Raw genomic sequence first — 16,033 nt, 5'->3', positions numbered from 1 at the left:
CCCCCAAATGCACAAGCAGCAACTTGCAAATCCCCTCAAATTGAGTGCGCTGCTGCTTTTAACACAAGCTGGCTGGCCTGTCGAGACTTATACCCTATAGCTCAAATTAACGCAAACCTTCAGCTGCTAACCCGCTCGCTCTGTGCCGTTCAAGTGTTATTTTGTACCCTGACCCCTCATGCTCCAGCTGAACTAACACAAAAGCCTTTAACTTTTTCCGGGGAATTTCCTCAAGTACCTCAGCAGCTGCATCAGCCTTCGTGGGGCACCGGCAGCCGGTGTTAGGGTCCGTGGGTGCCCTGTGCTGCTCCCCTCGTTGATGCAGCGCTGGCTTCTCCCGTGATTTTTTGGCGTAAGTTAAGCCCCTGCGTGATGTTTTTCCCCCAATAACTGCCGTGTTCGAGCTTCTCAGGACACTGAGAGAGCTGTAGGGAGGCACCGAAGCAATGGAAGGAATGGACAGCACCGTTGCGATGTTTTGCACTAACACAGGACGTGGGATGAACTATTCTGCAATCAGCTTATTGCAGCCAAATAACTGTATTTTGCCAGCAGGGCAGAGAGGCTTTCAATTTCATGAAAAATATCGCAGTAAGAATGGGAAATTGTGTGTGTTCTTTTCACTGCCACCATCAGACCTGGGGGAAAGAAGCGGGGGAGAGGGGATTTCCCCAGTATCAACACTCAAGTGCCTAAAATGAAGACAGACTTACATGGGAGAAAAATTGCATCTGTGGCCAAGTTAGGAGCACCACGCAAGCAAAAGCCTGACTTAATTTTACACTGATGACATGCTCACAGTAGTTAATGACCATACCATTCAAATAAAATAGAAAGAGACTACTGCTGCTAGCTAGATGCCAAAGCTGTCCGGATGTAAAGTACATAAAGGTTAGTAGCATATTAATTCAGAAATTTTTGGCCAGGATTCTTGCAACAGAAACAGAAAACCCTAAGAAAGATTAGCTAAAAAGTAGCTGTTATTTGCAGACTTATTTTCAAACAGAGGATGCAAAATGAGACTCTACTAACTATCTGCATGACTAAAGCTGGGCCGAGAGACAGGAAGAATAGGTTCCATTCAGAGAGAGCTCTAAATGCTGTATATGTATACTGAGGGTAGAACAATAGCCTTGTTTATTTGAGTCTCTCTAATGTATTTACCAACTATAAGGATTTCTGTGCACTGATTAGGGGTCAAAAGGTTATCCTGGAGTATTATTTAGCAAGATTGCTCTTTATTATAATGAACATTGAAGATGCACATCAATAAAGTGGTTATTTTTTAATGCTTTTTAGTGCTGTTGAGACAAATACAGTTTTGAAAGCCTAAAATGTGTCCCGGTTCTTTGAAAAATCTGCTATTAGCTACTAACATATTATTTTCTGTCAGCTCTTTGAATTCACATTATTTGCATTAATGCAATAAATTAATTAGCATTACCACTTTATTTGTTTTCACAGCTGCTTTGCTACAATGAATATTATTCTCTTAAATCATTCTGTCATAAAGTGTTAATTATAAATGTCTTTTATAATAATAATGGTTTTTATACTAGTAATAAAACCCTTGCAAAGAGTCATTGCAGTAAATGTAAGATTATTAGACTATTTCCAAACAATGCCAAAATGGTTAGCAAAATAGTTGTTTCATTAGATTCTGTTGATGATTGATTCCTTGAGGATCTTTTAAGTATTTTAATGAATCTACATCTGTACCCAGAGAGCTTTGTTAAAAATCAGGCATCTTTTTATATCTCAAATCCATATTTGCTGTTTAGAAAACGTGCATGTACACAAGCTCTGCTGGTCTGGAGAACCACCTCACTGGGGTCAGTCCTGCAAATCTAACCCAGCCGAGTCTCTCAGAGATGTTGGATGGGGTTGTGCTTCATTAAGGCTTGAACAACTCATCTTTTGTTACCTCTTTTTTCATCCCAGAAATTTCTCCTGGTTCGTCTTCCACTGTCTCACCAAAACAAGAAGGTGCTGGGTAACTTTAACTCCTTCTATGAGGTCTTGAATCAAAGTGATTCTCAGATGATCAAGGTACATTTACAAAACTCGGTCACCTACACGTGTTCAAGCATGCCAATGGATCTGCGTCTGTGTTCCTTCTACAAACTTTCCAATAATGACAGAAAAATTCAGAAGTAGGAAAAAAAACTGTTTAAAAATGTAGCTCCCTGCCAAACAAATACAGTAGCTTCCAGTACCAGGTGTCAGGCCTAACTTCTGAATGCCTCAAAGTAAGAAGTGCTACATTACAATTACGGAAAGTTCCTCATCAAAATAGCTCATTGTTATTCTGCCAGTCACAAAAAGAGGATTGGGATTTCACAACAGAAAATTATTACCATGAGCAAAGTGTGAAGTCAGACCTTTTCTACTTAAAAAAAAAATATGTTTGTAACAGTGTATTTCTTGCTCTTCTGTTCAAACGAGAAAACAGAGTAGATTTTGTCACAACAAAAAAAAGTTCCGACCTCTTTCCTACAGCCACTATTGGCATGAATCGTACCTAGATATTTCAAGTAAATTACATCCAAGCATTCGCTAATATAAATAATTTTTCTTTTTCAATTTTAATTAAAAACACATCCACATATCAGACTGGATGTACTTAAGTTTAAATGATTTAAAAGCCAAGGCACAAAGTACTGAATACACAAAAATTCAAATTCAGACCTTCTTTGTCAGGCTTTGAAGAAAACAACTAGTTCCTAAAAATCTAATTATGCAATTACTACCTCAGCCTCAAGCTTCTTCTCATCCTTCAGTCTAGTTCTCCCATTGCTTATTAGGAAACCTAGGACTCTACTAGACACAACATTGTCAAAGATGGAGGGAGTCAATATCAGAAAATTCGGCAGATAAATGGCTCTAGCGGAGATAGGAAAAAAATCAGAACTATACTGTGTAATGCTTTATCTTTTTTAAAGAATTCATTTAACCATGGGCTGGCAAAAGGCAAAATGCAAAAGTTTCACTGCAAACAAAAATAAAAATAAAGACATAAGAAAATAAAGAAAAAAATCTCCTGGAACATTTTCTCAAACCCAGGTTGTAAGGTTCAAGACGGAAAACCAAGTAAGTAAGGGTGTTCTTCTGGCTAAATTCAGATATTGGATTAACACTTGAATCGAGTTCAAAATCTGGCTCCACCGCAACTTACATGTGGGAAATTATGGCCTGGTTTTCCAAAAATATCCCTGTGCTTAAAGAAGTACCTGTACACATTAGCTGCGTGAGTGCTGTCGGAATTTGTGAGATTATATGCTTACTCTGGCTAGGTACTTCTGCAAATTTTACCAGTGCTTGTTTGTCTATGTACTTATGCAGAGTGCATCTGTGTTTGAGCTTGGATGAGGAATGTGCTTTTGAACCAAATCTCCTGACTGCCCCCTCACTGAGCATCTGCCTGCATCCTGGAGCACTCCCTGAACACATGAACGAGTCCTCTTTCAGATGAAACTAAGCTGCAAGACGTGCTCCAAGAGGGCACCTGATGCAGTCTAAATGCAAATAGGATTTCAGCCCCTGGGACTTTGTCCAAAGTAAAAATTCATCAAATGTGTATAGTACAGACATGAAGTCCTCAGCACTAACTATTTCACTCCACAGATACTAGTCCGCACTACTTGTTGCTGTAACATCATGTCCATTTCCGTAACGGGACTTAAAAGCCTAACGAAGGATCTCAGTTTAGGAAGCCATGGCACACATGATCTAAGGGCAGACAGGATCTGAGAAAGAGGTGTTCCTCTGTCCCGCTTTCCGGATAGGATCATTTGGTAGCTTCTCCCAGAGCAGGACTAACATACACCAAGTTCAAACTGCCCAAAATACATTGGTAGTTGTTTCTTTCTTCCAAAACAGCAGGAAAGGAGATGTCCTTCTTTCTACCCTAACGAAGCGGTTGGAACAATAACCCAGGAGGCGAAATTTTTCTGCATGCTTCAGACCCTCGACACTCACATCCATACTTTGTGTTCTAGATACCAAACTGTAGGCATAGGCAACAACGATCTTTTCTGTGGAATGTATTCTACTGTACAGAATATGGCTGAAGAATATTGGGAAGAAAGAGGAAAAAAGGAAAAAAAAAAAAACATAAGTTCAAAGAGCAGCATTTGATTAGTGACAAAGGAGGACTTAGGTTCTTATTTGCTTTCTGGCCTGTTTTTGCATTTTATATGAGACATTCACTGGATAAGTAATGCATCAAAAACTATCAGTAAGGGTGACAAATTGCTCTCCCATTCAAAAGGGGGCTGTGTGAAACAATGGTATCAAACTACTTTTTGCTTTCCTTTACCGATGCAGTGAATCTGAACAGATTTCTGCAATAGCCTGCAAGCTAATAGCAGTATAACATAATCCTGTAGGATTTAGGCAACTTTTCTGGGAGGTGGAGGCTATTTGTTTGAATGCCAGGGGAAGGAGTCAAAATCTGGTGCCCCCTACCATGGAGGATGCATCAAACCCTTGCATTGGGTTACCACCATTATCTTTCCTCAGGCTGTGGTGAGAAGAAAGCAAATGCCATTATTGCTTTTAGAAGAACAGGGATAGGCCTATATAACTTCAGGGGAGGATTCTGGTAAGCGAGAAGTTTATACCAACAGCTCAGGAAGAGGAGGCTCTACGTTTTCTCAGTATTTCTTTCCTGTTAGCGTACCTCCTCTCAGAGCACGCTGGGTTTCTTGGACTGCCTTTCCTTGGCACCTAAACCTCAGTGTGGGGTCAGAGGCACAGCCACTGAGTGGTATCTCAGCTAGCGTGCCGAGGTCCAGACCAGGGAGGAACCAGAAGACTAGCAATCCTTAGTCCTGCCCCCAGCATCACCAAAATTTCCAGTCTAATGTGCCAGGACCCCCAAGCTGGGAGCACAGATGTTCTGCTTCAGCTTTTGGTGGACAGAAGAGGGAGGACTACCCCTTGGTAGGACAGGAAGAGTCCCACGTCCCCGCAGCTGGACGGGAGTTGCCACCCAAGCTGTGCTACTGCCTTTCAGGAGGAAGAATGATGGATGAGCAGAGGCAGAAGCACAGCAGTTCGGACACAGCACCGTGGACCAGAGCATGTCAGTAGCTTTGCCATAATAATACAGTTTTCTTGGTGCCAAGTAATTTGGGATTCCTGTGTCCAGTTTAACTGCTGTGGTCCTGGTATACCAGTCACCTGTAGTGGGCACCTTAAGGGTAGGAAGATTAATCTTTTTAACTTTGCACCTCAGCACTGCCCCTCCTGAGGTCTGCATGTGATATTGCCAAAGCATGAGATGTCCAAAGCATGCCAGAACCAGACAATAACTCAGTTAAAGGGGTCTGTACCAAGCCTTTCCTGGCCTTCATGCCCTGTCCAACCGGTGGAAACCCTTGCCTTCCCTGTTCCATTTCATTTACGAGACAGAAAGCCAGAGTCCTCTCCCTACCCTCTGAAACACATAGCGCCAGGAATTCAGGAGCCAGAACGGGATCTTTAAACAGACTAACACAAGGAGCTGCCGTGGGACAGCTCCACAAAACCCAAAGCACGAGAGGCTGATGACCACCTCTGGCCTCGTCTAAAAGAGCAGTCCTGAGAGGCTGAAGCATTTGGATTCCTGCTCTGCCTGGGCACGGGAGCCTGGCCAGAAAAGACATTGCCCCTCTTCTCTCACCTCTACATCTGAAACTGTCTTCAAAGACACCACAAGCAAATGGATGCGGCATACTTAGAGCCTCCTGAATACAAGCTTGGGATGCAGCTAAGAAGGACAGAGAGACTGAGAAACTTAGACATACTCAGGGTCCCAGTTTAAAAACAGCCTTTGTTTACAACACCACAGGCTACAGACCTGCATTTAAATTTCTGGCTGAAAGGTGGTTTGGTGGCAGCTCTCTCTGAAAGCATGTCACACTTACAAGAGCTGCGAGTCGCTCCTTCGTTAACTCAGCGTACTTCCAATTTATTTTTCATCGACTGCTACATCCCTAAATATTTCCTTTTAATATACCGTCTCAGAATTTACACAGTGAGCTTCCCCATGCTGCATGGCTGAGAGGAAGTGCATACTGTGATGATTGCAGCTCGTCCATGATGAAAAATATCTATCATTATAGGCTGCCCCCCCAGTTCTTGTGTACAATTATAATAGCTACACTTTGCTGCAATCAAAATGCTTTTTATAAAGAACTTCCATATAATCAAGAAAAGGGAAAAAAAAAATATCTGTACAAAAACGCTGTTGAGGACTTAATCTTGTTAGAAACCACCAGGCTGTTGAGGAGTGGTCTCTGCACATCTGAGCTTTTTGTCCATGGAGAGCCCTCAGCAGGCATCAGAAAGGACTCTGCACCAAGAAGAATGAGACCACAGACTGGTACATCGCTGAGACTTCCCAGCAGCTCAGTACGTTAAATCACATGTACCTGTTTGGGACACGTGCTCTGGCAAAGGCCAGAGTTACAAATGCAGAAGGTAAAAACGCACACTCAAGCAATGAGAAAATGAACACAGTAAAGAATTAAAATTTGCAACATCTACAAGAGCCTTTAATTAATTATATTACGTACAAAAGCATTACTGAAAGAAGACAGCAGAAAGAGGTAACTCTGAAACCCATCAAATTCAGTGGGAAAAGGGGACCCTCTGCATGCCTGAGCCAAATCCCAGTGAATCTACATGACTCCGAAATGGCCGTGGCTCAGTCAACTGGGAGATGCTGCTCTCCCACTGCACCCTTTTATGAAACTGTCTGTTGGACTACACACATGCTCCACACAGAAGAAAATTGCAGGCGTCACACTGTTTTCTCCTGCCTCACAAAAGTGCTGTTTTAAATATAAACACATTAGATTGAAAATATAAAGGCTATTCTTTGCCAATTTTTAAAAAATCCAAAATAGTTCAACATGAATTTGCAAAATATCCCAGGCAACACGAACCTGCTTTTTGTGGATAAAAAGCTTTGTCAAAAAAAAAAAAAAAAAAAAGATTACATGCAGCTCTAGAATATATCTCTAAATTAAAAAAAAAAAGTGGGGGGGTTCAAACAGGACTGGAATGAAATTTGATGAACACACTCTCTTTCTCTCTCTCTTCCTCGCCCACAGCATTTAAAGGCAGCAGGGGCATTGTGACAACACAGACAGCTAATTGCAAGGAAATGGATGTCTGATGCCATTAACACTACCCACTTTCCTTGGACATTTAAAATAAAAACAAAACACGCCACTAGGCACACAGTTCTCTCCCTGGGGTGGAGATGAGAGAGCGCCTGAACTACATGTGATAGATGTTAAGTCAGATTGCTTAATGCACTACTGGAGGGAGCTCAGATACACCTAAATGAGGATAGTATTTGAACCTACGCAAGAGAGAACAGAGTACTTGCCTCCTGCAGAGCATATGTTCAGTCTTAATTTTAGGAAATAACTATGAAACTCCACCATTTGAACCCACTGAAGTTGTCATTTAAGCATTCCAAGTAATTACAAATAATATATCTCTAAAGAAAAATGACAAGTAACCTACTGTACTTTGGCCACACACAGGAAATTCTCCAGATGAACTAGTACATGTACAGAGAAATAGAAGTAAGTGTTGGGGGGGGGGGGGGGGGGAATTGTCTGAAAAGTAAGCATTTGTCCTAGACCTGAAAGTAGGAAAAGGAATGCCTGATTTAGCATTAGTAGCAGGGGAAATGATACAAAGGTGTTCCTTGTTTCATTGCATGTTCATACATAGGCATTATTCTAGCGTAGAGTCAGATGAAGAATAAAAAGAGAAAAAAAAAATTTAAATGACTGAAAAAATTGCTCGAAATCTCAGGAACTCTTGCTCCCACCTACTCATAAATGATGGATTTAAACTACTTTAAAAATTCAATGACTATATTTGTTTTGAAAATATACCTGCAAAATATCATCTTGCCCCAATTTTGAACAGACATATACTAAACCTCAAAAAAAGTTTGGAAATACCAATAGATTATTAATTATAGTGGCACTGTTAAGCACCATTACAATTATTGAACTTACCTGACTAACATCTGCAGCTTTACTAGCTTTCAACTTGAAATAATACCTTCATTATAACTTACCTTCTTGTTTTAATATGGCATGCATTGTTTTAAACACTTATTTTCACACAGTGAAACATGACCTTGACTAGATTAGACTGTATCATTTTGAATAACTCACTTCCCCTCTATTTTAGTTAAAACAGCTTGACAGTATTATTGCTAGAAGTTAGAGTTTGAAGTTATAATATATAAACATAGCAGATCATACTGTTATAGAATGAGATTTTTGTCAATAAGTTGCTCTACAATTCACTACATTGCCCTATTTAGAGGAAAATCAAGTAGCTACTATTTACAATTTGGGCTACAACCTGAATTCACTGAAATCAGTGGGAGATTTTCCTATTAATTTTGGTAGCAGCAGGATTTGACCATTAATGTAATAAAACAGGTAGTGTAGAAAAAAATCCCAGCTCCAATCACTACTGGATTAGCAGCCTGCAATTAATTTGTACCGTTCCAAGTTGCTGGATAAAATTAAACACCTACAAATCTAGTTATGAAACATATATAAAGTTAAAACAGATAATAATTAAAAGTCTGACCTAACAAGGTACTAAATTACTATTTGATGTATAAACAAATCTTAATAAGTAGCCATTAATTTACCACAGTGATTGCCTGGAAAAAGTAGATAATATTTTTATAGCCAAAGTTTTTTTCAGTTTAACTCTGTACTTATGTTGTGCCTTTTGTAGCATATCTCTGAAATGATCTCAGCAGTAAATTGCTTGTGCTTGTCTGTTGATTGCGATGTGGAGAGGCTGGTTGGGCCAGCAGCTGAAGGACTCTATTTATATACCTGGCTGGTTAGATTGAATGAACCTGCAGGAAGAACCAGCCCCATCAGAGCTTCTTCAATGGCTTCCATCTTGACCTTGAATCTGACCTTTGCTATGGTCCACTTCCATCTCCATAAAAATGAGCTGAAGGCTAGATTGTCATCTATTTGCTCTTTTATGTTTTCCCAGGTTTGATGATATATTCCTAGAGCTGACTAAAACAGATTAATTATCACACTTTGGTGTGAAACATAGGAAAAGAGTTTGCAGTGCACAACTGAATAGTTGTATGCAATTCCTCACAATGCTGAACTGATATTGTTATTCAAATCAGAAAATGCTGATTACTAGGGTAACAGAGGGAAAGAGGTTCCCACCACAGAATGAAATGAAAGGTCAAACAGCTTAAGGGGATCAAACAAAATATGCAAGATAAGCGATTTCAGTACTTGCATGGCTCTGATCTCGAACCAAGGCTCTTCCATCTGCATCCACTCTCATTGTGAAGGTAGAGTATACAATGAACCACCAATTCACTGGTTTAGATACAGCGTATTATCTTACTGGAAGTGATAATGAGAATTTCACTGCTTACGGATGCCAGTGTTTTCCAGATTTATCAAGGTGGAGACTTGATTTATCAATGAGTGTTCCCTTTTGACTCTTTTGAAGTTAATTCAATAAAATGTGCACAGGTCCTAGTATCTATGTCTCAGGTAATTATATTTTGTCTGCAAGAGGAGAAAGGATGTTTTTATTTAGTGAAACTTTTTATTGCTAGAGAGAGATAAAATAAACATGGTATAAATTTCAAATAAATTCTGTAAAGGAAATGTAACATATCAGCCTTGTGTCTGAGTAGATTATTTCTCATTTACGTTAAACATAATTTTTTAGAATTGCAATTTTTCTGGGTACAGCTGCTATAGACAGAATTGTACAGCCCCATCCCTTTTCTGAGCTATGCACCTCCATTAAACAACTAGTTTGAGTGCCAGGCTGTGTTTGGGGGTTCAGTGGGAACCCATTATGTTAATATCCTGACTAGGATCGCTCCATTCTGGTACTCTTGGATTACAAAATAGCCTCATAGGAGGAAAGGAAGGTATGGTGCTGAATCCCTTCACAGAGAAGGTCAGGGGTGCTGAAGGTGAGGTGAGAGCTTCACCACTTTCAGCCCACCCTTCCTTCAGCCAAATCCCCTGCAAATTCCCAGCAGGCAGGCAGCAGAGCGAGAAGCCCTGTGCTGCCCTGCAGCCAACACAGAAAATGCCACTGCCTCCTTGCAGGGGCTCTATTTGCCCTTTGGGAGGGCAAGACCAAAAAATGAAATTTGCTTCTTCCCTTTGTACCTTTTGTATTGGGCACGTACCGCTCAGTTGCTGTAACTTTCCTGTTTCCTCAATCCATTTCCCTTTTGCAGTTTGCTTCCCTCACTTATGCATTTGCATGTATAATTTACACAAAAACCTCTTAGGACCTGGTCTTCTATGAGAGCTCTGAAGCGCCTTTTCAGTCTCCAACTATTAGCCTTAATATATATTGCACAATCACCTCGCGGCCTCAGCTAGGATCCAGTCCTTCACAGCCAGCCTCTTCAACTTCAGGTGCTCATTTGGTCCTCTCTCATGCGGGCTGGAAAGGGAGTTTCAGCAAAGGTCTTCTCCCAAATCTCAGTTGGTAGAAACCAACCAGCAACCTGCTTTCTTAAGAGATCGTTCCTGCTTTGAGGACAGATTCCTAATCTGTAGGTTCTGCCTCATTTCCTATTCTTGTTTGTGACAATTGCATGATGAAATCAAAGTCCTGTGTAGTAGCAGCAAGTGCCTGTGGTATACTGAAGGCTATCAAATTATTTGAATTTCTATGCAAAGCTGTGTGATCCTCACTTACCATACTGAAGGGGAGGACGTAACAGCAAGTTCAGGACAGCTCAGCTGGTGGAAATGGGCTGACTCCCCACCAGAGTATCACAGTAAAAACCCCCAATCCATCCTATTTACCATGCAGTAGCATAGTTAGCAGAGCAGATCTGTTCAACTAGTAAGCTAGCTTCTTTTGCAGCTACTTAATGAAGATAAGGTCTTCTCATGAGCTTTAAGTAGATTTTTTTTAAGCCTGGAGTGACCAGCACTTGCAGTATTTCTGTTCTCACTAAGTGCTTATTGTGGTCATCCCACGTCAATGAGATTCTGTACCCATAAAAGTCAGCCTCGTAACTTTTGAGTAGACCTAGAAACACCATGATCAACTTTCTTACTGTCTCCAGATCTGAATACCATGAATATAAACCTAAAGCTTTTTGGTATCTTTTCTCAACATTTAAGAAATGTGAGACTGACTGACTAGCTTGAGTTTGCTTATTGTACTCATAACAAACCATAAAAAACCCAGGTCCCAAGAAAAAGCTGCTAGCAGCTTCAGATGTAGCGAGTGATGCTACTCTCAAAGACTTGGCCTAGAAACAACGTGTTGACAGGATGTGTCTGCACCAGCAATTGGCAAGAGTGGAGTCAAGAGCAGCAGCAATTACAATGTGCTTAGGTCATTGGTGCTGGGGTATAACTTACACCAAAAGCAGTTCTAACAACAGGTACCAAGTAGTGCATAGACTTTTTTCTTTTTTCCAAAATTTGTATGGGTCGTCAGTATGTTTGTTTTAAATCTGACCACTAGACAGTTTCAGGTGATGGTTATGGTAATGCTCTCACAAATAGAATATGGGGCTGGCGTCACAGTTTGACTGCAATAAATATTATAGGCATTATTTGCTTTGCAGATCTTTCTGCTGCTCAAAATCTCTGCCTTAAATTTGATTCCTTGTGTCAAAAGACAAGTCTCCTTTAATTTATTCAGATATTTTTACCTACTCACTGATTTGAGCACGTTTGAAAAGGAAGTTTCAGAGCCATCTGCATGAATCATTGTTGTAACAGATGAAAGTGTTGGTATAGAAAGTACTCTTACAACCGCCTAGTAACCTACAAGGAAAAGGACTACCCACTACATCAGACCATTCACAGTCACTGCTCCAACAAGAGATGGTGCCTTGATTTGTTCATCGCTTCTATGTGGCAATCAAACTTTTTGGCATTTCCATATAATTTCTGAGAAGGATTAATGAGTAAAGGAGAGGAAAGGAACAAAGGCCAAGGATGACAAGTAAAAAAAACAGTCTATTTGGACCTAGGAGCACATTTTTGATCGCCACAACTATTCAATTACTCATTAGGACTTCAAAAAAAGTATTTAATTAGAGGTTCGTGGGTCAAATTTGGGTTGACTCAGCAGAAAGTATATTATTCTGTGCTTTTGTTCTGCCTCCTATAAATTACCTGCAGAAGGAGTTAAACAATGGTCGCACTGTGGTACAATGGCCTACTTGTCACTTGTTGTCAAGGAAAAGGTGCTCATTGCTGCCTTCTGTACTGTTTGCCATTAGATAAATAGACATACAAACTTCTGGCTATTCGGACCTTGCAATCTTTATGCCCAAGAGAAAACCATTGATCTTTTTCATCAGAACATACGTCAAAAACTAGAAGCAAAATACCCATGATTCCCGGTATTCTATTCCCTTGGGCTCTCTGTGCGAAGAGAGAGATTGATTTTTACTTTTTAGGGTGGATTTGCTCTTAAATTAGCCTTTTTTTTGCAGCATTTCATTCTATAAAGTTGCAGTAATGGGGGGAAAGCAGAACCAGCAATGTTAACTAGGTGGAACAAATGGAGTTTCCCCCTCCCCATTCAGGATTTTGAGAGGAATTCCAAGCAAGTGAAACTTTTCTGGGTCCAAAAGCTACAGGGCGTTGGCTTTAATATTATAACACTACCCAATGCCCTCTATCTGCAATGATACTTGCGCGACTTACTTACTCCTGAACCGCTGAATGAAATCTTTCCTTGCAGGAGGGGAAGTCGATATCTCCGAAGGGGAAGGTGCGCGGCCACGGGCCGTAGCCTCGGGGTTAGCCGGGGGCACACAGCACACATGCATGCACACACGCTGCCTTCCCATCCGCCGCTGGCCGGTCTCCAAGAAAAGCAAGGCTTGCTCGGCACAAGGCACAAGAGAACGACTATTCACACGTGTTTACAGAAACAGCTGTGAGAGGGAGGCGTGAGTTTACAGCAGCGTCAAATACACGTGTTGGCTGTCATACCCTAAACGCTACTGTTCTGTCAGGAAAAGGGAAGGAAGGTGGAGAAGCAGTCTTCACGCGGTTGTTTTACATGCGTCTGGCTAAAAAAAAAAAAATGCTCCTACTAAGCAATCTTGCAGAAACTTTTTGCTGATTATAAAAGGCCTCTCTTTTAGTATTCTAACTCGGCTAAATAAAAAAGATTGGTTTCAGTTAATATCTGAACAAGTTGGTAACTCTGCTACTACCATCACCTCATCCAAAGAGACTAAACAACCTTTTTGTGATTTTTTACCTTCCCCTGTTATGAGGAAACCTAAGTTTCATCACTACAATCTGCTCCAGATTTAAACAACAAAAAACAAACAAACAAGCCAAAATAAATAATCTGATATGGCTTCAACCTGATGATGTTTTCAAGATTCTTTCAAATCTCAGTTCATACATGCTAAAATAGCAACATTTGACACTGTAATCAAGTTTATTTAAATAAAGTTCTTAATAAAAAAGAAAATCCTTGACACACCGAGAAAATTTTAAATTTGCATTTTGTAAATTTTTTACTCAATTCCAGCTACACAATACTTTCAGTATGGAAAGAAATGTGGTCTTTGACCTCTATCCCAGCTCTGCACTTCTGAACCAACTTTCAGCAGTGCAAAAGCAAGCAAGCAAATAAGCAAGCAAGAAATAAAATGATACCACAAATCAAACTGCTATGGGATCGGAAGACAGGGTATGTTCACAGATTACTCTCTTTCTGTTTGAATAAGTTCATTTCTGCATGTGTTCCCCAGATGTTTTATTGTAAATCTGCTATTGATGACTGTGCTACCCAAGAATTATCATTGAACTGTGAAGAAATATTTTTTTGTGGATTGTGCAATAAATCTGGAATTTTTTCTTTCTGCTTTTAAGATAGTCTTTAATTTGGGGGCAGGATTCCTTTGTATCTGTGATTTCACTGTGCTTTATTGCCTGGATACTTAGTAATGCTTGCTGTTGCTAATGCACAATGTCTTTTATCAGAAGAACTAAAGAATTTAAGGTTATTTAATACAGACTTTTAACACCTTGATAATATGCTAATTTAAAAGAGAAAATTAGATGTGACAGTCTGACCTCCAGTCCACAGGAACCAGTTGCTCCACGAAAGGTCTGATCAGCTACAGTCAATTTTTGCATCAGGAGTGGATTCCCACAAATGTTGTTGCTGAAAGCCTCCAGAATTCCTAACTCCTTCATGGAACAGGGCAACTCCAGTGGACCAATGCCAGCTGGAAGCAAGAAAGAGAGGTGAGAACAGCTTAAAATTGTTGTTCGTAAAATACTAGTAGCTTTCTCTGCTTAAAAGTTCAATGCTTTTTGAGTGTGCCTGTTTGCAATGAGCAGTCCAGGGACAAATACCTGCTGCAAGCAATGTCCCTTCATGCTCAAGGTCTCCTGTGCTGCTTTTGCATGCAAACGGGTTGGAGAAGGTACTGCAGAGTCCTTGCAGCTCCTTCTGCACCTACGGGCTAGCACCAGGAGAAGGAGGTGACACAGCAACGTCTGTAATACGGCAACCTGCTGCTGTGGGGGAAAAAAACAGGAAAGGGAGACGGACAGAGGCTCATTGCGCTGAGGAGATGCTCAGAATTATGGGGGAGAGTGCAATGGACTCATGCAGGCACGTCTCAGGTTTAGGACGATAAAGCTTAAAAAGATCTGGAGAAATGGAAAAAATTTCCTTGCTTCACTCCAGAAGGTAATGAATTATTGGCACTAAAAGAGTGGGGGCTAGATGAAAAACATTTTAAAATTCTGGCCACGCATCAATGTGGATGACCTGGTCTTCTCAAGCACAAAAAATGGAAGAAAAGAGAATAAAGGCAAAAAATAAAAAGTGTATGTGTCACTGAATCCAATTTTTATATTCAGCACTTGCATATCTTGATCTCCAAAGTCCTGAAAGTATTTGAAATGATCGTGAGAGGGCATGAACTGGTAAGCATTGTACAGCTATGAATAAACACCGAGGAAAAGCAGCAGTATCATTGTTACAACCTGCACAAGACCCAAGATTTGCTTTTGAACCCTTACTCTCGCGCAGTGTCTGTAGTTCCCACACTAGCAGTGAAGACCTCTCGCTTTTAGCAGAAATGCTCGCATTCTTACTGAAGCAAACGCCAGCGCTGAGGCTTTTGGCTGTTAAAGTTAATATCCTGTGCTCATCTACACTTGAGAGCTGAAAGAACTCAGAAGCTCAATGTGAAATTTCCTTGAAAATAAATTCCATATTAAAACCATGAGAAAACCTGGCTTGTAGCTGACTTGGGGACACTCAGCGTCTATAATTTAATCTCCAGTTTAAACTATAATAAGAAATATCATTTGGCATCCTATAAATACAGTTATTGTTAAGGCAGCTGGAAAATACTTAAATATTCAAATAATTCTGTCATCTAAAGTATTGTTTATAGTCACCAGGATCATTTATGAATCCTACGAAATTACGGGATTTGTTTTTAATCTCCAATAACTCTGTCATTTGATTTTGTTTTACAAACTCACATTGTATGCATATTAGCTTTTTAGCATCCAGTGGCAACAACTTCCTAATAAATTGGATTCTGTGGCACTGTTTCAGACATGCTTTAGACAGCATGTTAAAGCAATTTTGGAATTCAGTGGTCTTAGAGACGCAGGCAAATGCTGCCTCTAATTCTGTGCTCTAATTGCTGTATTGAAATGCTACCCAGGCCTTAAGTTGCACCAGGCACACTGGTCAGCTTAGCTCTGTATGACTAAAACTAAAATCTCACAACTCGATATACTCATATGTATGTCATAACTATATTTCCTGATTTACAGCTTGACTGCCTGTATTAGTCCAGGCTTCACAAAAAACTCTCATAATTGGGGGAATAATTAGTTCATAAGCAGTCAGCTTGGAGGATCATCTTGCCGTGACAGATGAAAGTGCACGTCACATTTATGTACATTTATGCAAACCGTGTCACCTACATTTACACTATAAATACGAGAGAGTTCTCAGT

The sequence above is a fragment of the Haliaeetus albicilla genome, chromosome 21, assembly GCF_947461875.1.
Source record: "Haliaeetus albicilla chromosome 21, bHalAlb1.1, whole genome shotgun sequence".
Lineage (NCBI taxonomy): Eukaryota > Metazoa > Chordata > Aves > Accipitriformes > Accipitridae > Haliaeetus > Haliaeetus albicilla.
This window is presented reverse-complemented; position numbering follows the sequence as displayed.